Raw genomic sequence first — 24814 nt, 5'->3', positions numbered from 1 at the left:
ACCACACATTTATAGAAATTAAAGGAGAAAAATGTAAAAAGTATTATCCATATTATATGAAAAACTCTACTTTCAAGATAAGAATGCACTTACCCCATCTCATGGATATTGTGGTTTTCAAAATGAATTCCTAAGACAGTGAAGTTTAAGTGATATGCTTAACAGGTTTGATCTAGCTTCTACTAGCAATGTGTGCATGTATTATGTATTCTTTTATAAAGGAGTAGATATTTACATTTATATATGTGTATGAATAAAAGCCTTTATTAAAAGCCAATACATATATTCAAAATAATGTTCTTTAAAATATTGCCAGATGGCACAAAGTAGACTTTCACAATAATACATTTTGATCAGTATTATATATATATTAACTACTTCTGCAAGAATTTGTAGCAAATCTTCTTTTCTCTCATTTTAACTACTCATACTTTAAGTTATGCATGTGAACAGAGACTATTTCTCTCTGGCTTATTTTATCTCTAGCACCTACCATGGTTCTGAGTCCGTGGATGATATTCAGTAAACACTCTGAGAATGTGTGACTAAATTATGAGGTTCCGATCATTTGTCATTAGTAACCATGTACCAACATTTTCTCTGTAGTATGCACACCCAGCAAAAGACTTCTGTGAAAAACAAGAGCAATATAATAATAACACATCTATAAAGGCTGCTTGAAGAATCATTTCCACTTTGTTAACTTTTTACCCTCAGTATGTGGATAGTTTCCATCATTTGGCAAGAATTCAGTAAATATTACTGAAAACAGTGTTCATTGATAGCAAATATTCATGATCATTTGTGAGAAGTAGAATAATGGACTTCAAATATAGAAGTCTTCTAAATCCTAGACCCTGTGACTGTTGCCTTACATGACAAAGGGAAAGAAGACAGCAGAAGGGAATAAGGTTGACAATCTGACCTTAAGATGCAGTATTTTCTTAGATAATCCAGATGTGTTCAATATAATGAAAAGTGTCTATAAATGAGGAAGAAGGAGTGATGTGAGAAGGAATGGACTCTCACTGCAGGCTTTGGTGGGCGGGGAGTGAGGGGAACAAGCCAAGGATTCCAGGAAGCTTGCCTTGCAATGCAAGAAAATGCTTCTCACACTGTGCCTCCAGAGGGACTGCAGCCCTCCCGACACCTTGACTTCAGCCCAGGAAGAGCCATTTTGGGCTTTTGAGCCCCAGAACTATAATGTAGCAAGTGTAATATTAAGTAGTAAATGTAGTATAATACATTGTCACATAAGGTTTTCTTGAAATTTTTTTCCTATTTTTTTTGTATAAGAACTCAGATAAATTAAATTACTTAAAATGTCAAACCAGAAATAATAATTATCATCTTATTTTATGTTGACCAGATACTTTTACATGTGAATATAGACACATATACAACAAGTGTATATGTATATCTATGTCATCTTGGAAAATATTTCTTGGCATTAGATACTTTCTCCATTTCTCGATGCTTATTTAATATTCCACTTTATTAATGCATTGTAGTTTAATTACTACAAATTATATTTCCTATTTTTCTCTGTTGGCAGTTTTTTCTTTTTAGAAACAATTCTTATTTTACAAACAAATCTCATATTTAATTTTTCATATGATTGGAAAGTGACATTTATACATAAAGAGCATATTTGGAATTCATGTCCATGGATTCATATTTAGAAAATAATACTTAGAAACCTGAACATACTTACACTTTGGTTATTTAGAATTGGACGTATAAATTGCCACCTGTATTATAAAATTCAAATCTAATAATTATAATTGCTCTCTAAATTCTAATGGTTTTGGTTTTCCTATTTTTGAGAATTGCCTTTTCATATATTTTATATAAAATATATATCTTATACTGGGATAGTTGGCAAGTCACTGATTCATGATAATTCTTTACATACTAAATATATTGTTTTTCAGAATTTTGTCAGTTTTACCTCTAAATTTTATGATTTTAATTGAAAAATAAAGCTTTCATATCTTACATAGCCAGATATACAAATCTTGTTTTTGAAGATTCTTAGTTTTCTTATGTAGAAAGAAACTTTCTCTAAAATAATGGAAATATTCACCAGTTTTTATTACTAGTATTTTTATGCTTAATTTATGTTCATCTCATTAATCAGATACTTTTAAATAGACTTAATTATCTATTTTTCCCCCACATGATCAAGTAATTATCCATTCATTAAATAATCTGTTTTCAGTGACACTTCATACTACAATGTCATATGATTTATATACTAGAATCTGATTGTAGCCTTTTTACTATATTCTGTTGCCTTTTATCTTCAGCTAGTATTGCTATATTACTAACAAATATTTTCAAATTGTTTATAGGCCTTAAATACTTCTGTGGGACTGAAAGTTGGACATTAAAGTGTAGTATCTGAAATCATCTTTACTAGGTTCAGTTTACTAATCCCCTATCTCTTTATGTTTTGATCACTTAGGTGTTATGTCAGGTAATACAGTTTCCATTAGCTTTTAAAAAGCATTTACTTCTTGGCCTTCAGTGCTGTGGTATCTGACATAAAGATAGTCAGGACACATCACCATTTTTATAGATTGTATTTTTATTAATGTAAAATAACCCTCTTTATGACTTCAGATGCCTTTGCTTTGGATTTGAATTTCTTTGATAGAGATATTACCATACTCCTTACTGTTTCAGGTGATACATTTTTTACTTTCCTTTCATTTTTCAGTGTATTTTGTCCTAAGTTGTTTTTTGCAAGTGACATAGGTTTTTTTTTTTTTTTTTTAAATACAATCATCAGGTTTGTGTTTTTAAAGAATGTCTAATTCTCTTGGGTGTGCATAATCCAAAGTACTGTATTAGTCTTTTTAACTATTAAAATACAGGCACTTTTGGGGGGGGGTTCTTTTGTTAATGGACTATACCAGGTAGTATGACTGTAAGTCAGTATAGTCCCATATTGCGTAAACCTAGCAAATAAGAACTTTGACATATAAGTCAGAACATAGTATGCTCTGAGCAGAAAGTTTATTTATAACTATCAGTTAAAAAGCTGGACTTGAGGAAGCACTGGGTTCAGTACTCAGCACCACATAAAATAAAAGATATTGTGTCTACCTATAACTAAAAAACAAATTTCAAAATAATCCTTTAAAAAAAAGAAAAAAAAAGCTGGACTTGAAAAAACAAATATTCAAAAAATTTCTTAAAAAAAGCTGGACTTGAACAAACCCAAAACTGAGGTTTTAATGTGAATTTTTTCTTCCTTCTATTCTAGTATTATGGATATCCATATAATACATCTTTGCTGAATTGAATGGGATCTTCTCTGATCATCACGGGTTCACCCAAGAATTTACAATTTACAGTGTGCATTTTGACTAGTGTTCTTCTGCATGGGGTCTTGTTGCATTAGAAACACTTCTTGACTGACTGCTGTTAGTGCCTAATACTTCCTGACTTAATGATTTTTTTTTAAGGTATAGTTGTGAATTTTAAGAAAAATCCTTGTTTTGATCCCTTTTTTTCTGGTTGCCTGAAAATGAGTCTACTTTGATGTACCGACTAGTGCCAAACCTGGCTCTGAGGGTGATGAGTGTGTGTGTGGGGGGATAGCATTTGGAGCTACCAACTGATATTCCTTAGAGCGTCCATGGTATAATCTTTGAGGATTCTAGCAACAGGTATGAATTCATTCTTTTCTCTTTCCCATTATTTAGTGCATTTAAGAAAACCTTTTTCTGAATATTTAAAGATGTTTTCAGGACTGGGTCTTGGCTTCCTCCACCTGTATTCCTGGTTAACTACAAGACCTGTCTGTTGATATTTCCCTTTTTCCCAGCCCAGTCTGCTTTAAACATAGCCGTCAGATTAATGTTCTTAAATATTCTTAATGTTCTTATAGTTCCTAATGGATTTCATTTGGAGCATCCATCCCAAATGTCATGAAAGCCTGCCATCATTTAGCTTCAACCTTTCAACACAATACTTCTCTGAGAGACTCCCCTGCCTGAGTCAGTCTAGTTTTTTTTAAACCTCCCTTTCTGTTTTTCTACATCCATGTCTGTACTCTGCACTTATTCTCTCTTTATCTGGGGTACGAGTTCCTTATTCTCTCTTTATCTGGGGTACGAGTTCCTTATTGACTGCTCCCCTTGCCCTACTGTGAAAATGTATTTCTAGTCCTCAAGGCCATTTTCTATGGAACCTTCTACATGGAAGTATTCCTGGCTCCTCTGCTGGGCATCACTCTTACTGTTCTGCATCCCTCTGTGTGATTCTACTTTCTATGTTCATGACTTTGTTTCTTCTTGATTCTCACCTAAACTTTCAGTTATACCCCTTAGTTTTATAAGTACATTACTGTTGAATTGAAAATGAGACATTTGGAAAGTTTGCCAAACTGCCTTCTGCTTGCCCTTTGATTGGATGATTCATCCAGCTCTTCTGTTTCTCTGATGCCATGTAAAATGGAAGTGAGATGGAAACATCAGTCTGCTTCCCAAAGGCATGGGTTTTATTCTTTGATAAGACTTGTATCACAATGTTAAAATGATTCTTCTTAATAGCAAATGTCTGGTAGCCTCTCTACTTACTAGAGTAGGTTTGCGAGATTTATTCAGTTTTGTTGCATTTCTCCTTTCTGTCCTCTGTAGATTATTTGCATCAATACCACTTTAAAACTAGTACATTTCTCACTGAGACTGTGAAGTAAAGTTCATGGGTCCCTTAGGATCTTATCCTAAACATGGAAGAAAGGAAGAGTCATAAAAATTGAATCTTGCCTTTTTATGTGAAAAGTCAAAGAATTTGCATAAATAATAGTGTTAGAAATAATCTTTTTCTGATTTCATATAAGTGAAAATATTGAAGTAGGTATTTTTCTTATTCTGGTTTATCTCCAGTTCCAGGAATAGGACCTTATACTCCTGGGTTGCCACCTGTAGCATATGATAAAGTGATTCTGCACATTTTTGAGTGTTGGAATGATTTGATGCTGTCTTTTATCCTCCCTCTGTTCTGTCTCCAAGGAGGTGCATTATCCATTGATTTCCCCCCCACTTTTTGGAAACTTGTAAATGCTTTTTACCTTTCTTTAGTATCCAAGCTCATTTCCTTAAAAAAATTTTTTTCTAGGTGTAACCAAAGATTGTTTTTACAATGCTTTAGAAATTCTCAACTCTAATTTTCTGATTTACCAAAGTGAGGGTGTGGGGGTGGGAAGATGTAGCAAATGCTCTGATGTGTAAACCCTACTGATTATTCCTTTGGTTCCATTCCAAGTTTTCTATAAATATTTGGAGATTTTTCCTTCAGGTTTGGGTATTGGCTTCAGGTATATTTTTTATCAAAACTCAGGTTAATATCTGTCTGCAAATGCTGAAACTGCAGTAATAATACATGCTAATGTTAATAGTTTCCTTATATTGTTACTGAAGGAGGACTTGCTTTTTAATGTCTTACTTTATAAGACTTGATTAACTGTTTGATTATATGGTCTCTCTTCACTGTAAATACTTTCCCTGTGGAGGGAAGTAAAGGTTTGGGGACAATAACAACATTGGTTGTGACAGATAAGTTTTGCCCTAAGTGCTTTCTCTATGTTATCTTAGTGCCATATGGCATTTATAAGGTGATAAGATGGAAGCAAAGGAGTTGGGAAACTTTTTATAACAGCTTTTGGCTGCAGACACACACATACACACAAACACACATACATATATATTTACTACAGTTAATCTGTATATTGTATTTTTCTTATTCTGGTTTATATACACATGTGGATAGACAAGACACACTTCTTTTGGGAACTTATGACTCTTTCCCTCAACATTGCAAAACAATTTACAGTCAGGGAAGTGAAACTTAACTTACCTACTTTATGTCTGGAATAATTCCTCGTTGTCCTTACTGTTTAAGACGTGGGAACTGAGAAATACAGACCTCAAACCTATCTGCCTCCAGGCCCAACCCTTTGTTTTAGTGTTTCTTAGTGTGGGGACACAACCCCTAATAACACATCTGTGGTGTGTGTGGTCTGTGCTCCTCTTCTGAGATGCAAGGACTATGGGCTCTGGGGCAGTGGTCAGGGATCTGCCTTACAATGAGCAAACAGATGATGGGGGGCAGGTGGGGAAGGCAGCATGAGTGTAGTTTCATTTTTAGTAGGGAATTTAGAGAAATTTAGTCATATTTGTTGGGAAATTGTGATAGGACTAAATATTTAAACATTGTTGGAGGACAAAATATTAGTTTTCATATGTCACAGTTGACTTCAAAAGGGAAGGGAAATGAAGAACTCGTTAATTGAATGGTTTTCTATGCCACATACGGTTGCAGGGTAGTGGCACATTCTGAGGTAAGGGTTTGTGGTGGCATTCCTGAGAGCAGGGATAAGCAGATTTCTGGTTTATCTGCCTTTGCCTCCCCTGGATTTGGACCACTGCACACACAGTACACAGAATATGGGGTTGACGTTGGGCTTCATTTCACAGTCTGATGCCACTACTTGCTTAGATGATGTTGGTTACAGAAGCTTTCTGTGGCTCTTATCTGTCCTCAGCTGTCCATTGGGAGTAACAAGTATTTCTCTAACAATTAGGTGATAGTATAAATTGTTTAGCATCATTATGTTTTGTAATCTTAATCTATGGAAAGCAGAGAAAAACAGCAGATTACAAAGTCCTGACCAAACCATCTGATATTGATGAGCTTGATGGAAGACAATCAGGAATGGTAGCTTGAGACTTCTCATCTTGGCAGTGTTCTTGAGCAGGACACCTTCATTTCATCAGTCACCTGAAAAGAAGCAGGTGTCAGGGATGGGAGAGAAGCCCTGACAAGTCACTCTGACCTCAGTTCAAAAGGGCTTGTTCCTAGGGCTATCTTCTGGTTGTCTGGTAGGTTTTGGGCATCTGCCATGGGAAATTCTTCAGAAGACTTCATTAAACTTGACATTTTGGCTTACAGAGTATATGTACCTTCCACCCCCAATATGTCCATTGAACCTTAAGATTTCATGAATCCTAAGTATACTAGATGTATCTATATAGAGTGCATGGATAGAAATTTCAAATATATTGGTGTAGTATGTCTCCTTTTCTAATCCTGTTGTTGTTTATATGTGTTTTTGCTTTTAGTTCCTGCAGATTTGTTAATGTTGTGGAACAATAATATGATTTGGATCAGTAAGTTTTTAAAATTTGAATAATTTCTGCTCTTATGTTATTCCTTTCTCCCTTCTTTATTCTTCAAACCTTACTAAGGTTAACACTCTGTTTCTCCAGTCTTTCTTACCTTTTGGTCCTATATGTAAGACTTTGAAATTCCCTTTTCATACACTGTGTTATTTGTAGTGCTTTTGTTATCATTCAACTTTAAAATCTTAATACTTTTCCATTACTTTTTCTTTGACATACAAAATTTTAAACCTTACAATTTTAAATCTGTGGCACTATTTGAGTTTTTCTTAGTGATTTTGATTTCTAATTTTTGTTGTATTTTGATCAGACATCCTTCTCACATTCCTTCTCTTCTTTAAAATCCTGTCTTGTTTTCCAGTAGATCAACAGGTTTTACATAAACTTCCTCTGCCTATTCTATTATTCTAGTAGTTTGGAAGTTAATATTTTGTTTGTTTTTATCCTTAAACTCTCACATGCATACTGTCGCTAACTGCCTTCCTCTTCATCTTAGCAGTTCCAGGATTTCAGAATGCTTTAATTCCAGTTGTCCTCCTTATCTTCTGTGCTGGTTTTATTTTATCTTAATTCCGCTTTATTTTAAACCTGAAATTAGTCCTCATATTTTATGCTTAAGGATTATATTATAACTTTATCAATAGGTATTTCGATGTCCTAGTGCTTCATGCGGTCTGCAACCCACATCCTCTACTTCCTTCAGTTTTTTTCTTTTGCAGCACTAGGGGTTGAACTGAGGGACTCAGCCATGCTAGGCAAAGGCTCTACCTAAAACTAAACTGCCCACCAGCCTTCCACTTCTTCTAGGATCAATTTCCTTCTCAAACAAGAACATCCTTTATTACTTCCCAGAGGTTTCAGTGGCTGATAAGCTGTTCTTTTGTAAACAACTCTTTTTTATGATCTTATTCTTGAACAGTAATTTAACCAGGTATAGAAATTTAAACTGACATTTAGTTTTCCTCAGTGTGTTAGAGATATTTTTTATGCCTTTTGGGAAGCCATTGTTGATGAGAAATTTACATTCAACTATTGCTCTTAAATAAAAACTCTTTTTCCCCAAGCTTTATATTTCTGGGTGAATAGACAGTTTCCACACTGCCTTGCTGGGCCAGTCATCTAGGGTTCTTTTCCTTATCTCATGAGCAGAGATGCTGTTCAATTTCCTGGCCTTGGATGGACATTGATCCTAGGTCTTTGAACTGTGTGACCCACTTCTGTCCTTAAATGGGGGTAAACCCCCATCTTCCCACCCTGCTCTAAACCCTGTGTGGAATGTGGTCACATCAGTTTTGTCTCTGTATTCTGAATTTCCACTTTGTAATGTGGGATTACCCTCATTTCCTTTCAAGATCAGTTATTTCATTTTAATGTAACATTTTAATTAACATCATTAGTTACTTAGGGTGGAAAAGTTCATATAAATGAGTTCATCATGTCAAAACCTAAACTATGTAAAAATTTTTCCCTACTAAGTTATATCACTTATCAATTTTCATGCTTTAGCTTCTATACTAAAATATTTCCTTAAAAGTTTTGCTTTTATTTCAAATTTGAAATTGCGACTTTATTTCAATTATGGGATATAATTCCAAACAGGACAGCTCCTGGACATTCTGACGCCAGTTGGATCTTGAGTCCTATGATAGAGGAAGGTTCATAAAAAGAAAAGTTACTGCAATTAAGCACTGTTTATCACAGGAAACAGACGGTTCACTCAAGTGGGATAATTAAAGAAAGTGTGATGCAGATACTAATATTAAAAAAGTTGGGGACAGCAAAACCAACACAAAACTAGGGTAGCAGGAAGCAGTCCTGCCATTAGGCCAGCAGGGAATCGGGAATCCCTCTGGGGCCAGAGCTAAGACTGCAGCCCCAGCCTCAGAAGAGGACCAGAGCACCCAGTGCCCCTCAGGGGGGAAACAGCTGTAGTGGGGTGGTATAACAAATGGGCTGATGTCTATCTTCCTACCCTCTTCTGATGGTTCTCCTTTAGTTGAACCCAGGAGAAGCTAGTGATTCAAGGGGCACTGTCGATGAATTTACAGCAAGTGTTTTGTCTTCTCCTTCTCTCTTCTAATGGCACTTGCTCCAGGGCCACTGCTTAGAGAGGTTGGCAGAGTTCTCTGGCAGGAAAAACATTGGAAACTATCATGGCCAAGTTGCCACTAGTACCAAAAGACAGAACCTCACCCTAGAATGTTTTATTGCTCAGAAAACCAGGTATTTCACTGTGGAGTAAAAACATGATTGTAGATGGATACGAACTAAGGCAAATGAGAATCATGAAAACAGATTTAAAAATTTTTTTTTTATATTGAACCTCTATTTGTTAAAAAAAGAATTTGCATCCCCAGCTTTTCATTCATAAAAGAATTTATTAGTATGCCATTTATTAAATATGTCACATAGGACTATAGCATAAATTATAAAAGGACAATTCATGTTTTAAAGATAGGTTTTTCTTTGCTTAAAAGGTTTTGCTTTTGAACTTCCTTATGAGTGTTAAAGTCAGTTATTTCAAATTCCACCAGAATGAAGTTAGAATTTGATTAGAATTTATTTGAATTTATAGGGCAATTTGGATAGGACAGATATCGTTATAAATTGGTTATTACAACCCATAAACAGTTTATCATTGATTATAATCTTTTGCATAGCCTTCTATTCTCAGTAATTATATATTTTCCACATCTGTCTTCATATTTTAAACTTTTATTTCTAAGTTTTTATTCTTTTGATGTGCTTATTTAGATTCTACTTATGAGGTGTCTGTATTAAGCTCACAGAAGCAGAGAATGACAGTGTCGTTGTATTAATAGCTGGGGTGGAGTGAACAGGAAGTTAATGGGTATATAGTTTATGTTGGATGAATAAATCCTAAGATCTGTGCAACATAGTGTGTATGGAAAAATGCAATTTGTGCACTTCTAAACTTGTTAAACAGGTAGATCTCACGTTCACATCTTTTCATTGTGATAAGAATACTTAAGAGACTAGGAAATCATGGATATGTCTGTATATCCATCACCTTGACTACGGTGATGGCATGTCCAAACTCATCATGCTATCCATATTAAATGTACACTGTTCTTTGCTTATTATACTTCAAAGCTGTTAAAAATATACATAATACTGTTTTTTATGGCTGGTGTAAGGAAATTTACTTTTTCACAAAAAATAAGTCTCATAAACTTGGTGGACTCTCCCCTTTCTAATATTTTTCTCTCAATTTTGACATTTATTTTCCTTTGACACTCATATCATCTGTGACTTACATGACATTTTGGATTTTGTTCTTTCTAATATTTACTTTAAACTGGTCTTCCTATGGCTGAGCCTCCCAGTCAAATCTTGCATACAGGTAGGTGTGGGCAACTGCCATGTTTTACCTTGTATTGGATCCTTGATTTGTTTAGAAATTGATACCATTTGTCAATTTGTTTCTTCTATGTATTAATTATACATAATGTTAAATCCTTAAATGATGGTTTTTCTGCTTCTATTTTGATCAAGTGACATTTCTGTATAAATGCTATGAATATGTAAATGATTTTCTAATGCCTCATGAAATTTGCATTCCTGGGATAAAACCAATATTGTATGAAATGTTGAAAATAATATAAAATGTATTCTGTTTCTGTATTCAAGAATTACTTGTATGTGGTATTTGATCTATACTATATTGGACGTTTTTGTAATATTGAGAATTACAAGTTAAGGTCAGCTCTTAATAATTCCTGAATAAATTTAGGTAAGTTGTTGTTTCTATGAATGTGTATTTGTTTTCATATTTATTGATCAATTATAATGTCAAAATTTCTTTAATATTTTAGCATTTTCTGATGTTGCCTTTTTATTTCTGATATTATTAATATTTACCTTTTATGAATATTTCTATGATCTTCTCAATTTTCACTTTGAATGCTTAACTCATTGAACCTTTCAAATTATCTGATAATGTTTATCAAATTTCTCTGAATATTGCCTTAACTACATCCTAAATGTTTAGATATGTAAAATTTTATCATTCAGTTCTAAACATTTTCTACCTTCTTGGTTTGTTCAGGTTACCGTAACAAAACACAGTGGCCTGGGTGTAGACACTTCTTCCTGTGTTCGTACCTGCTGGAGATACTTTCTTGATGTGTTCTTACTTGTTGGAGAGAGGGTGTAAGCCTTCTGATACTTCTACTTAAAGAATGTTAATCACGCCAAGAGGGTCCCATTGGAGTTGACCTCTCCAAACCTATTTACCTATTTCAGCCAGCTTTTGCTTCAATGTGACCAATACATCTGACAAGAAAACTTGATGGGCTTGTTTTGGAGCTCATGGTTTCAGATCTCAGTTCATAACCAGCTGACTCCATCACTCTGGGCACATCATGGGGGAAGCTCCCAGCTGAGGAAAGCAGCTCAGCTCAAGATGGTGTCAGGAAGCTGAGAAGGGGAGAGGGGTCACTGGAAGATGCACCCTTCAGGCCACACCTCAGTGACATACCTCCTCCAGTCATGCCATGCCTGTCTACAGTTACCACCCAGTCGGTCGGTCCATAGAAACAGCTCTCAAAATCTCATCATTTCACCTCTGAACATTCGTGCATTAACTTAGGAGCTTTTGGGGAACACCTCATATCCAAACCATAATACCTCCTAAAAGTATTGCCTCTAAATACTTTAACTTTAGTAATTAAAGCTTTAAAATATGAACTTCAGAGGGGCATAATTTGGTCCTTAACACCCTCCTTCTAAGTTTTTGATTTATGAGTTAAACAAAATTCATAAAAATACACATATTTTATAAAAATTTCATTACTGATTTTTTTCACACAATTGCCTTGATTTCAGTAAATGAGACTACTTTATCTTTAAACTGATAGATTTTTTTAAAAAATATTTCAAATATATTGAACAGTGTTTTATGTGTTTAAAACTTCAGATTCTTTTAATTTTGGTTGCATTCATATACAGTTATACAAATACACAGATATAGATATATATTGTGTGTATGTTTATAAATCTGATCAAGTTTACATTAAGTTGACCACTTGTTTTATCTTTTCTTCCACTTGCATTTGATTTATCTTTAGTAGATGATGTGTTCAGTGTCCCACTAAATGAGATCCTGTCTACATTTTGTGTGTGGCTCTGTCAGCCTTTTCTCTGTATATTTCATCATGTGATATTAGATATAAATCTGTTTAGGATTATATTTTAGATGATTTATATATGACTCTTCTGCATCTGGTATTGATTATTTATTTATACCAGTAATTAAACACAGGTTGCTTAACTACTGAGCCACATTCCCAGCCCTTTCTATTTTTTATTTTGAGACAGTTTTTGCTAAGTTGCTCAGGGTCTTGCTAAGTTGCTGAGGCTGGCTTTGAACTTGTGATCCTCCTGCTTCATCCTCCTGAACCACTGTGATTACAGGTATGCGTCACTGAGCCTGGCTGTGATCTTTTAAAAATGTATTTGTTCTGTTATTCACGAAGCTTCACTTGGTTGATGTTTGTATACTTTTTCAAGCTTATTCTATTATTCATATTCCATAATTTTTTCTTCTTTTAAAAACTGTGCTTAGCTAATTTTTTCCTCATTGTTTTTCTCTTTCAGTAGTATATGATTTATTACAATCTTTGCCCTAGAAATATATACACTTAACAAGTTGACTTATTAAAGTTAAACTTTTATCAATATTTAAACTTATTCACCCAAATAAAATATGTGGCTCTTTAATTTAAATTTCTGTGTCCTGATGTATGTCCTATTTTGAATGCTATTGTGTTTTAACTCCACTCACCAGGAATTGTTGCTATTGTATTTAGAAAATTTTGGTGTGTTATTGTATCCATACATTTACAAATTTCTTTTCCTTCCCTTTTACATCTCAGACTATTAGTATAAGGTTTATGTTCTGTTTCTTTCTTCTTCATTAAGATGTCATTCAGAAAAGCTCTCTTGATATTGAGGTATTGCAAGGCAGTGAACAGAATTTTATTCTAATTATGTCCTGTGTGACTTCCTCATTTCTGAGAAATTCTGTTTTCTTGGTTAATCTGGGAATTTTATTGTATGTGCACATATGCGTACATGGGTGGATGTGTATTATCAAGCAGTTAGCTTCAAATTTGTAAATTTTTATAACAGTTTTCCTGGAATGATCAATAAAGATTATTTACTTTAAAAAAAAGTGTCTTTATGTTTAGTATTTCTCCACCCAAGGTATCATGATTGCACTATTTTCCCTTAATTTTCTGAAAGAATTTTGTTTATGATACAACTATAAATTGTACAATGCTATCTGATGTGGTTTGATAACCTGTCACAGCATGTTTGAAAATATGTAGAAGTCTCTAAATTTAAGTAGCTGTTTTGATTCTTATAATACCTGTGAGAGAAGCTTTTAAAATTCTTTTAACATGGTTTTAAAAAAATTGTTTAGACTTTCATGGACTTTTATTTTTTTGATTTATTTATATGTGGTGCTGAGACTCAAACCCAGCGCCTCACACATACCAGGCAAGCACTCCACCAATGAGCCCAAACCCCAGCACCTTAACACGTTTTCAATGTACAAGTCCTGTTAAATATTAAATCATTGGCTAAACAAAAATCGATGATTTAACCACAAAATTAATAGGAGTAACTGCTTGTGATTGAAATATCATATTTAAATCTCCATTTTTGTATTCTATTATTAATCTTTCATACACTCAGCAGAGTAATGTTGGAGATGTGACTGACACCTGTTCAGTTTTCTGAAGTCTGTTGCAACCTATGCAGAGATTTGGAGAGTGAGGGTACTCAGTTGTGTCTTCCTGGCCAGCAAAATCTCATGATGTTATTTTGGGGTTTATTATATTGATCTATATGGGTATGCCCTGTATGAAAAGAAGTTATTTTATAACCTTATAAAGACAACAAAATATGACTAGAGAATGTGTAGTCATCCCCTTTATAATTGCTTGAAGTATATCCATAGACACACATACACACATTGAAATTCAGTACATTTGAAATTATGTACAAAACACTTCTGGTATTAAATTTGTCCACCATGGAATTGATGACACCCTTTAGCAAACATATCTTTTTTCGGATCCAGTTGTTATTCTTTAGTACCTTGACCTCACTGTATATTGGCTTCTGTTCCAATTTTGAGTGTGGCTATTTGACAGATATTTTTTAGTTCTGTCATGTTTGCTGAAGCAAAAATGCTAAGGATCTAGTGTCCCTTTTCATTTTTTTTTCCTGGATGCTTTGCCTCTTTCTGGGTGTTGGTAGTTTCTCTTAGCTTTGAGTACTCAAAACTATCTTTCAGAACATTCTTCTTAATCTATCATCATACCAGGTGTGCTTGACTGCTAGTCTCCATCTCAGTCCCTACAAAATAAATGGGAAGTTACTTCTTCGTTACCAATGAATAAACTCAATGGTTATGTCCTGCTAATTGTATTTTCTAAATGCCTAATTTATTCCCTACTGTTTCTATCACTGCATTAGCTACTTCTCAATGGTATTATTCCCATAACCTAGATAACAGGGCATGATAGTTTTAGAACCGGCTATTTGAAATGCAGTTTTGATCTTATTCTTGGCCTTACCCTTAGAACACTTCCTTAGATATATTAAAAACAAGCAAACAAAAATAACCAACCTCCACATTTAGGCCTCTGCTTATTTCTCTGATCTACTCTGTTCTTCCTATCTTATCATTCTTTACATTGTATGCTATATTGCCTTTTTTTAACTATCAAACTGTCTTTAGTCACACATTATTATTTTTTGAGATTAGAATGTCCTTTCTGTCCTTTATTCTGTATAGTTTCTATTCATCCTCAGTTCAGAATTCTTCAACCCCAGGAAATCTTCATATTGAGCTTCCTTGGGTCACGCTGAACGAAGTGGTACCCTGTGTGAGGCACGCACAGTTGTATGTGCACATGGTGAAAGAAGCTGTGAGTGTGTCTTTCCCTTAGTGATCTCTTCTGCACAGGAACTGTCTAACTGTTGTTTTTGTATATCCAGTCTTTCACATAGTATATGTTCTGTGAATAGCTATGTCTGTAATTTCTTGTAGAGCTCTAAATTGAGTCTGAAAAAAAGACTCCAAATATTACCATCCAACAGGATCTCCAAATGTATTCACAAGATAACTTCAAAAGATGAGAATTTGTTCCCACTGAGGATATTAAATAGAACATGTCTACTGGAAGGCAATGCCAAAGGGTGATTTTAAAGTTTTTTTTTTTTGAGTACTTCTTACACTGTTACAATAAATTTAGTATCTCCCCCAGATGACCAATTTAAAGAAGTAAATGACCAGTTGAAATAAATAACCAGTCGAATGTTGGAGAAACATACTTTTATGTTTTACCATTCCTTTCTCTTTATAATTGTATCAACATTGAAGTCTAAAGGAGTTGGATTTGGAATTTGTGACAAACTAGGGCCTCAATAAAATGAGGCTAAGTAGGAAGGGAGGAAAGAATAAATTATTTAACGATCCATGAATTATGATCATAACAGAGACTGTGAGTGTCCCTGAGGTTGTCAGAGCATAAAGTTGATTTTTCAAGCATCCATTCTTCCTTTACTTCTGCCTTTTTTCTTTCCACATGTCTTTCACTGTTGGTTTTTCCTCCTGGATATAAGTAATTGTCTTTTCTTCTTTTAAAGGTACTATATTTCCCATGTGGGAGCAGGTATGACATCCCCTGTGGCATTTAGGAAGATGGAATTGTGCTTAAACACAGCTAGATGCAGCATGTTATGAAATGAAGACAGAAAATGAGTAAGATACAGGCACAGTGATGCACACCTGTATTCCCAGCCACTTAGTAGGCTGAGACAGGAGGATCACAAGTTTGTAACCAGAATCAGCAACTTACTTTTTGGAGACAGGTTCTCCCTTTGTGTGTGTGTGTGTGGTGGGGGGTAGGGTGCGGGGTGGTGGTGGGTGGTGCAGGGGGTGGTCTTGGTTGGGATGTAGCTCAGGGCTAGAGGGCCTCTGGGTTTAGTTCCCAGTACTGCTAAATCAATCTCTTGAGAATAGAACACTTTCAACAAGTTGTGCATCATTAATTGTTACTGCCAATTCCAGGTAGGATAATAAAATCCTTACCTCCTACCAAGTACATTGTAATCATCATCATCATCATCATCATCATCATCATCATCATCATCTCAAATTTACTGTCATAGGTCTGTTGAACTAAATCACATAGGACCCAAACTTGTATAAATTAAACAGAAGCATTAGAGGATGCACTTACTGATAGCTGGAAACATTCTTAGTTTTCTCTTATGATGCCATAGAACATGAAGTGGTTCTCAATGATCTATAAAAAGAAAATAGAATAAAATAGTTAATAAAATATAAAGTTCTTATCCATTTTTGTTGACTCTGAGAACATCCTCACTGATATGAGAAGATTCTACTCAGTGCCAGATGCTACTCACTGTTGTTCTGCAGCTGAGTGTTTAGTGGGAAAAATGCCACATCAAAGTCTAACTCCTGTGAGATAAAATAATGCCCACTTTGATGTCAAGTTGCAAAGACAGGTGTATTTGGTGTGTGTGTCAATTTCTATATATTTTTAAGGATTCTAATGAGCTCTTTTGAGCCTGTTGTGTTATGATGCTAAGTCATTGGTACTTAGTAAGGTAAAACAATCAGGTAACTGATTATTTTCTATAGAACAAATGATTCTGTTTTTTTTCTCATCTTTAAGCATTTTTCTAGATATATTAATAGGGTTGATAGGTGAAGTTCTCATATAAATATCTTGTATGTTTTAGGGTATATAAAATCAGTGGTAACTGATTTTTTTTTTACATTTAAAGATGTGATAGGAAAGTACTGTGTGTGCTTTAGTAAGACCTACCTTCTCACTGATTTTTAGCTTCAGTTTCCTTACACTCAAATCTTACCACTTGAATTTTCAGAGGATTTTTGTCACTGTGGAGTCCAGTTCAGGGTCTTTAGTAAGAAATCTTACCCACATAAGACTACAGAGAAAACAAGCCAATTGTTCTCCAAATTTTATCCTGAAGGGGGTACATTCAGGTTATGGCAAAGTCTGTCTTCCCTTGGTCCCCACTGATGCTGCCTTAGAGGACAGGGTCCCTCTGGCTCCCAATGAGCAAAATAATTTGTTATTTTAAAGAGAGGAAAGCTACAAAACACATTGGCATCCCATGTGAATGACTTTTTTCCCATTACAACACAATCTTGATGTATTATAGCAACTTCTTGTGGAATTTATTTTGGAGATTAATTGCAAACGGCGGTGCAAACCTGCAACCATAGTCTAGTGCCTGGAGAGACCAAATTTTATGTTGAAATAATACACGATAGGAAAGTAAAGCCGAGTGAGTGGAATAAAATCCTTCTTTGGGAAAAGTAATCTTTTCTCTAAGTTATTAAAGTTTTCAGACTCCTAGGTTTTTGATGAGCTTATTTAAAAATCTATGGGGGAAAAATTAGCAGCTTAAAGTGCTGACAACTTAAAAAAATAGTGAGAAATACTTGATTCCTCTAGGACTTCTTCCCTCACCTCCCAAATAGTTTGATTTTTTTTCCCCCTATCTATCCCCTTTGCCTTTTGATAAAAAGAAGAGACTCCTTTGAGAGGACAATTTTGAGGTCTTAATCCATACTTCTTTCCAGTTTATCTTTTACATTCAAAACAAACACCTTTAAAAGAAGCCTTTTTGGTACGAGAGAGCTAAATGCTAAGCTTAGGTATCAGCGCTTAATTAGCTTCACATCTGGGAGGGATTGTCAATGAACTCCTTCTCCTGAATATTTATTAAAGGATTTGTAAAGAAAAAGCTATTCTCAGAGAAGTGGAGCCCATCCGATATTCTTACACCAAGTCGGTTGAACTGGAGCCGTGGTGTGTGTTGGCCCATCTTAGTCCTGCCGTGTATGGATTTGAATAATAAGACCCAATGTCTACACTGAAATGAGAACATGACATATTGATCTCAGGCTAAATGTTGCTTTTTATTTTAACATCTTAATTGACTTCTGTTGAAGTTTCACAGCGCTGTGCCACTTGTAATGTTGTTGAATCTTGGCTCTATTGTCATCTTCTGTGAAGTCTGAGTGTGGTCTCTGGGATTCGAGCAGGGTGAACAGCTTCACATAGCCGTCTGAGGTTCTGTGTGGTGGGAGTAGGCACTCTTGACAGACCTCGTTACTGCATCAAGTTTCAGTATTATGCATGATTCCTCTACCACTTCTGCCTAGGCCAAAGCCACTGCTGGTATCTTCCTTCCCTCCTGCACATCATGCTGCTTGTCACCAGTGCCCCTGCCACTTGTGCCAGTGCTGCCTGCTACAAGGGCTGCCATTGCGTTTTCTAAAGCTGTCACCCCTCCACCCCCGCCAGCTGCCTTCACTAGAATTGTTGCCTACACTGTCGTTAGTATCAGTGCTGCAGCTATTCTCTCATATGGAGAGGCCTCTTTTCCTGGTTTTGACAGAAGGGCAAAATTCAAAATCAAAGTGAAAATGAAGCTGTTCCCAGGGTTTCACATAGCCCCATTCCAGTCTATGTATTTTCCTATTCTGGGCACTGAGCGTTAAGAAAATCTCAAGAATTTTTCCAGAAAATTCTTAATGGGCTTGAGTCATATTTAATTTCTTCCTTGCCAGCCCAGGGGATAGGGAGGGTGAGTAAAGAGCTGAAGAGACTCCAAGGAACAACAACCTTATTAACTGAAGTCAGTGAATCCCAAGTAAACATAAGATGCATGCTTCTTGAAGAAAATGAGTCTTTCCTGTTGATTCCACTGACAAAGAGGCAGGGAGTGGGAGGGAAGGCAGGTAGCAGGGGTTCCAAAACACACTAGGCTCAGGCAGAACCGGTAATGCTTGGTGATGGTTTTGGAGAATGTTGAGAAATGGAAGTTCAAGGTGAAGTTTCCAACTTGTGAAGCTGATGGAAATATGAACAGCAGTAGGAAATGAAGAAAGAAATCAAGTTCAGAGGGCATAAGTACAGTTTGTGTTTAAATCTGTTAGCTCTTTGTTATTAGTGGGACATCATTGTAAACATGTCCAGAGGGAAGTAGGACATCCAAGAAGAGGCTACGCTGAACATACAGGTTAGCCAGAGGTGACAGTCATAATTAAGCATGAATGTGAGACTTGGGATTTAGGGAGGATAAAGAGAGGAAATAAAATCCCAGGAGAGAAATGTAGACTCTTTTAACCTCTGAAAGAGGTGAAAGAAGACAAGAGGGAAGAAAGGCAAGAATGATGGGGGTAAAATTGGTAAAAGTCATGAAATGATGAAGAGTTTTAAGAAGAAATGGCTGTCATCAAATCCTGTTTGGATATCAAGAATGTTGGAAACTAGCTTGAAAACTTATTTGATAGTTAAAATATCAGTTTATTTTAAGGGAGTTTTCATTAAGGCAGTGGTAACCAGACCAATGTCATCACAGCTCTGTGGCTGAGTTGATGGAGGAGGGCACCATCGTGATTTATGCTACTCTTCATAAAACGTTTCTGCAGGTGGTTATTCAAGGACCTACTACTGTAAGGTTATGATCACACAGATTTACAAAGATAAAGGCAAAACAATATTTATTACAGCACTGTTCATAATAGAAGAAATCTGTGTACTTAGCTTAAATTGCTAATACCAGAGATGTTTATTGATACAACCAAATAAAAGATAACATTTTCAGTGAGATTTACATCTACTGACACAGAAAGGAATTTTTGATAAATATTGGTCAGTGACACATACATTTACAGTATGATTAATTTTTATTTAATATTTATGTATATATGTTTAAATACCTTTAAATAATGATAAATATCACTGGATGGTCAAATATCAACTGACCAGATTTGTAAATATTTTTTAAATTTCCTAATACAAACAAGTCAGTCTTATAGTTTGTGAAACAGAATAAATAGGAACAGAACACAAAACAGTGACTTTAGTTTCAAAAATTTTATTTGTTCTAATTAGTTATACATGACAACAGAATGAATGCATCTTGACACATCATGCATAAATGGAATATAACTTTTCATTCTGTTGACATAAAGTCGTGCACTAGGGTAATAATATCTGATTCATTCTACTATCATTCCTACCCCACTCCCTTCCCTCCTTTCATTGCCCTCTATCTACTTCAAAGTACTTCTATTCTCCCCCACCCCTTATTGTGATTTAGCATACACATATCACAGAAAAAACATTTGGGCTTTGATTCTTTGGGATTGACTTATTTTGCTTAGCATAATATTCTTCAGTTCCATCCATTCACTGGCAAATGTCATAATTTCATTCTTTAAGACTGAGTAATATTGCATTGTGTACATATGCCTCAATTTCTTTATCCGTTCATCTATTGAAAGGAATGTAGCTTGGTTCAATAGTTAAGCTATTGTGAATTGAGCTGCTGTATAAATTGATGTGTCTGTGTATGTTGATTTCAAGTTGTGTGGGTATAAACAAAGGAGTGGGATGACTGGGTCAAATGGTTCCATTCCAAGTTTTCTGAGGAATCTTCATACTGCTTTCCAGAGTGTTTGCACCAATTTGAGGTCTTACCAACAATGTATGAGTGTACCTTTTCCTCTACATCATCACCAACATTTATGGTTATTGTGTGGAATGAGATGAAATCTCAGTGTAGTTTTAATTTGTATTTCTTTAATTGCTAGAGATGTTGATCTTTTTTCATGTTTGTTGATCGATTGTATTTCTTCTGTGAAGTCTATGTTCAATTCCTTAGACCATTTATTGATTGGGTTATTATTTTTTTTTGGTAAAACAATGACTTTAAATGAGAGTAAAGAAAGGAAAGGATTTGGGGGAGAGAAATAGGGCATGGTTCTAGTCGAGGACAAAACTGAGAGATTAAGTGGGAGAAATAACCTAATGAGATGAGATTCTGGAAAGAATTAGTATTGGACCAGATTTAATTCCAGAAAAAAGGGAAAATATTTCTGAATGTATGGAGAAGTTTTTAATGGACAGTTCTAATGAACAGAGATGGGTCAGTTGGACTGTTTCCTTAAAAAAAAAAAAAGTTCAGGATGCCATTAGCTCAGGGGGAGAGGGTAAGTATGAAGACTTACAAGATGGAGAAATTTCAGAGTGATGGCAGAAATGTAACAGAGAAGGCATGAGGGAGGAAAAGGTTGAACAAATAGTGTTATAAGTCTAGCAGCAAGGTTGCAGCTTGAATTAGTAGCGTAACATTTTGTTTTAATCCCTGCTATAAGTTAATAGGGTTAAAGCCAACCTTCTCATCTGTATCCACTTAGGGTCCAGAAAAGTGAAAGCACACTTCTGCCCTAATCATGAATGATATTGAGCTGCTATTGATCTAAGCAGTGTTGAGGAATAAAAAAATTTCCTTGCAAAGCTGGATGGAAGCATAGATACAGTTACTCAAGAGCAGAAACTATCTGTGTCATCACAAAATGCATGTTCAAGGGCATAAACACATCCGTCCTGATGGCAGGTATTTTATTAAACCACTGAGTTCTTCAGATTTTCTGCAGCTTTAAAAATTTCAACTTGCTTGACTGAGTTTCTACCTCCTAGCTTCCTACATCTTGCAACATTTTTATTAGCTTGAATTAGGGCTGGCTTTGCCTTATGAATCTTGGAAGAATTGATTAAAAAAAAAAAAGTCTGCTGTTTTCCTTCAGGGATTCAGGTTAGAAGCTTCACTCTGGGACATGTTCAGTGTTTCTGAATTCCATGGGAAAATTAAGCAGATCTAAATATATTGATAGGAAGTTAGTCTGCTGGTGGGGCACATTTTCATTTCCTCTCTGTATGTAATGCACAGAATTGCCTTGGAAGAGGTACTGCATTATAGAAGAGCTAAGACTGATCGCCGAAAGTCCATTCTATGTTGTAAATGGAAAGGGGGCAGAGAAGGAAGCATAAAGATTAAAGAGAAGATGGAATGACTTTTTTCATTTTGTCAAATGACTGTTTATATTGGGCAATACTGCTGGCTCGTAGGTTCAGCTTGGAAGTTCTTCAAATCAGAGGAGCCATTTAATATATAATAGAGAACTGTACAGGCAAGTCATTTATAAAAATGAAAACATTTCATATCTGCTTTTTTACAGAACAAGTTTCTCACTTCTGAGGCGTTTTTTTTTTTCTCAGATCAGGGAAATATGAAGTAGTGGAGCTCCACGTCTGATGAATTAAAGACATTAGAAATGTCAGTTTAGTTTGCTAGGGTGTGCCTGTTTAGTTTAACAGGAAATAAAAGATGTGTTCATTTGTGTCTGTGATTATCATTGATCCCTGATTGTGAATATTCTGTCAATAAAATACTTCAAAGCTCTGACCACTTTAAATCTGATGCCATTCTAATCCTTAGAAATTATTTTGGACTGAAAAATATAAGCACATGTTTACACATGGTGCTTATTTAATCAAATGTGTTAAGAAAGATGTTAAAATAATAACCAAACAAAATTAAAATAGGAGTTGATATCCAGAATAAATTGACTTTATCAAGGACAAGAGCAAATTGGAGTAACTAGAATATGCAGTTGGTTTTTGAGATGCTGAGCATGTCTATCATCACATCCTCTGATACTTCCTGCTAACTTTTCATTTTGGCTACAAGTAACAGTGAAAGAAAAAGGAATAGGAGGCAATAAGGTGATGGAATATGCGAGAATATTAGAAAGCATCAGGATTCTTAGAGGCCTTAGGGTCAAGGTCTTTTTGGGGAAGGTACTTGGTCTCTCTGAAGTTTATTTTTTTTCCCTAACTGTAAAATAGGGTAACAAAGGAGTAACTTCACTTTTTTTTCATTTCATTTATCCCTCCCTTCATCTACATGAACAAAAATTTTTATAGGATGTTACTAGAAAAACTAGAATGTAGAATAATAGCTTTTACTATGATGTAGTGATGTCTTTGAGTATCATTTGAAAGCCTTGGGAGAATATCATATTGGAACATTCAGACTGGGAGATAACACTGGAAAGGCCTTCTGAGGGTGACTGTAGCTTATGCAGTTCCATCGTAGCATCACGTGTTCAAGTACTATGGTATTATCACAGCGGAACTGATTCTGAAAATAAACACAGAATATTTTTTCTTTCATCTTGCTTTCTAATTTCACAAGTTGGAATAAGAAAATAAAAAATTTTGTTTGATATTCATAATGATCCATCTTAACCTTATTTATGCTTAATAAGGAGATACTTTTCCTTATAGAAAAGACAAAGTATTTTTTAATCATGAGGTTCATTTAGTGAACATCTATAGAACACCCATTCACTCACACTGTTAGACACTGCAATTGAGGATTTTGTTGGAAAGTCAGATGTATAAACCTAAAATGACCATAGTCTTTGGTAACAGCTATTATAGAGTGGGAAAAGGTCTAAACTGGAGCATTGTAAAGATTTTGTCTAAGTGTGGGCCTGATTCATGGGTATGTGGAAATTTTTCTGGTACTTACAGGATGAGAACAAATTTAGAAGAGTGAGAATAGTTTCTGAAAAGAGTGAAAAAGGACAAGACATGCTACTAATATCAAATTAATCTTTGAAATCGATGTATGAGATACAATGAGTTTTTAAAAATGAAGTATGGAGCAGTGGTAGGGTAAAAATTGTGGTAGAGGTAAAAATTATATGTAATAAAAAATAGCAATGGCTAAACTATTGTATGTTGAGTTTTAGGATCTGGATTTCCCTGAAAAAAAAAAAAAAGGCTTCTGTGTTTTTGAATTTTGGGATAGGACTTTATAAAAAAATAAAACTGTTAATTACTGAATACTAGGTATGCAATTTTGGGAAGGTAGAGCTTACATAATAGATTATATTGGTGAAGTTGAAGGTTCAATAACTGATAGTTATTATGGACTGAAGCTTTGTCTCTCCACAGTTCATGTGTTGAAATCCTAACGCCTGTTATGAGATGGGGCCTGTGGGTGGCAGGTGAGTTGTGCAGTTGGAACCCTTCAGATGAGATCTGAGAGATGAAAGGAGACAACATCTTTTTCTGTCATGTGAAGGTACAAGGAGATGAGAAGGCAGTTTGCAAACTGGAAAAAAACGCTTTCACTAGGCTGGCTCTGCCAGTTCCTCAATCTTGGACTTTGTAGCCTCCAGAACTGGGAGAAATAGAAATTCTTTAAGCACCCAGTCAATGGTCATTTGTTAAAGTAGCCTGAAATCATTAGGAGTAGGGTACATGATTACTCTCACTCAGTTGTTTAGATCAGACCACTAGTGAATCAGAAGAGAGAATAGTCAGGCAATCAGGGGTAATTGTCCCCAGCAAGGAATTTTTTGAATGTAAAGACTGAGGCTTTATGGGGATAGGAAGAATAGTAGAATGAAACAGAATTTATTACCTTATGTACATATATGATTGCATGACCAGTATGATTCTACATGTGCAATCAGAAAAATGAGAAATTTTACCCCCTTTATGTATGATATATCAAAGTACATAAAAGCATTCTGTCATGTATAATCAAAACAAAACAACTGAGGCTTATTTGGGGAACATTCCAAGTTCTTCACCCCAGAGAGGTGGGGAAAAGGCAAGGTGACAATGAACCCTAAATGGAAGTTACAGGAGAGA

This window comes from Urocitellus parryii, chromosome 9, assembly GCF_045843805.1.
Source record: "Urocitellus parryii isolate mUroPar1 chromosome 9, mUroPar1.hap1, whole genome shotgun sequence".
NCBI classification, from domain to species: Eukaryota; Metazoa; Chordata; class Mammalia; order Rodentia; family Sciuridae; genus Urocitellus; species Urocitellus parryii.
The sequence above is the reverse complement of the archived record's forward strand: the minus strand, read 5'-3'. Positions refer to the sequence as shown.